Here is a 1,120-nt window from a genome sequence, read left to right as displayed (position 1 = left end):
TGAGGACTATGGTTACCTGGTCCTCAGATCTCTGCAGGGTAAATCCAGACAGCTAGCTGGACTATCTGTCCAATCGGAGGTTTCTGTTGCTCGACTAAAACTACTTTTGAATATCCACGTTCCACCAAAACAAGTTCCTTCCTGAGACTATTTAGGCAGAGTCTCCGCAGCTTTTCCCGGTGTCTAGCACCGCCCAGGACGATTGTGATTGGTTAAAAGAAATGCCAATAAACCAGAGTACATCTTCCTACCATCCCAAAATGCTGTGTGGACTAGCCAGACCCTCCTCCGCAGCACTGTGGACGAAGGTCCGGCAATGTGAGACTCCATCTGAACCGGTCTAATAATGACAAATCCAGCCCAGTATCCTCCTCCTCAGTGTGGTCAGTGCAGTGAAGTTCAGGTCGTCCATTTCCATTTTAAGTTATTTGTCTCATCTCATTTAGAAACTACACACGTCTTATAATGACGACTGTAGGATGCTGACTTCAGTCCTTTTACTCGCAATTCCATATTCCACGTTGTCCCTTGGGCGTTGATTTAGTAGCTTGAGAATTGCAGTGGAGTTATGTAACTAATTATGTAACTAAGGTTGAGTACATCACAGTGGATTGTAGGTCTGCTGAAAGTAGGTTGTTTTATGTGTAATGTATACGCAGCGGGTTCACACTTGGGGCCGGGTAATGCTAGAAAAGAAATCTTATAGTATTTCCAAACTGCGACATCCTAAAGGGTGACGACCTGTGTGTCATTAAGAGGGAAGAGATGCAACATCGTACAAATATAGAGACAATGGTGCACATTTAAAGGTCCCACGTCATGAAAATTAGTTTTTTTTTAACATTAATATGCATCCCCCTTGTTTGCCTATGGTCCCCCAGTGGCTAGAAATGGTGATTAGGTGTAAACCGAGTCCTGGGTATCCTGCTCTGCCTTTTGAGAAAATGAAAGTCTGGAATCTTGCTCCTTATGAGGTCATAAGGGGCTACGTTACCTCCCCTTTCTTTGCTTTGCCCGCCCAGAGAATTGAATGAATTTTGGGAAAGTGACTTCAGATACAGTATTAGGGACCACTAAGGTCTATATAAAGAGACTTCAGATACAGTATTAGGGACCACTA

General features: G+C 43.8%; 1 long non-coding RNA gene across 1 annotated transcript in view; it reads right to left on the bottom strand.

Moving 5' to 3' along the window:
• The window catches only part of LOC117952567, a 14,760-nt gene that overhangs the window by 7,741 nt on the left and 5,899 nt on the right, over positions 1 to 1,120 (bottom strand). The window lies entirely within an intron of this gene.

Source organism: Etheostoma cragini, chromosome 11, assembly GCF_013103735.1.
Source record: "Etheostoma cragini isolate CJK2018 chromosome 11, CSU_Ecrag_1.0, whole genome shotgun sequence".
Lineage (NCBI taxonomy): Eukaryota > Metazoa > Chordata > Actinopteri > Perciformes > Percidae > Etheostoma > Etheostoma cragini.
The sequence above is the reverse complement of the archived record's forward strand: the minus strand, read 5'-3'. Positions and strand labels throughout refer to the sequence as shown.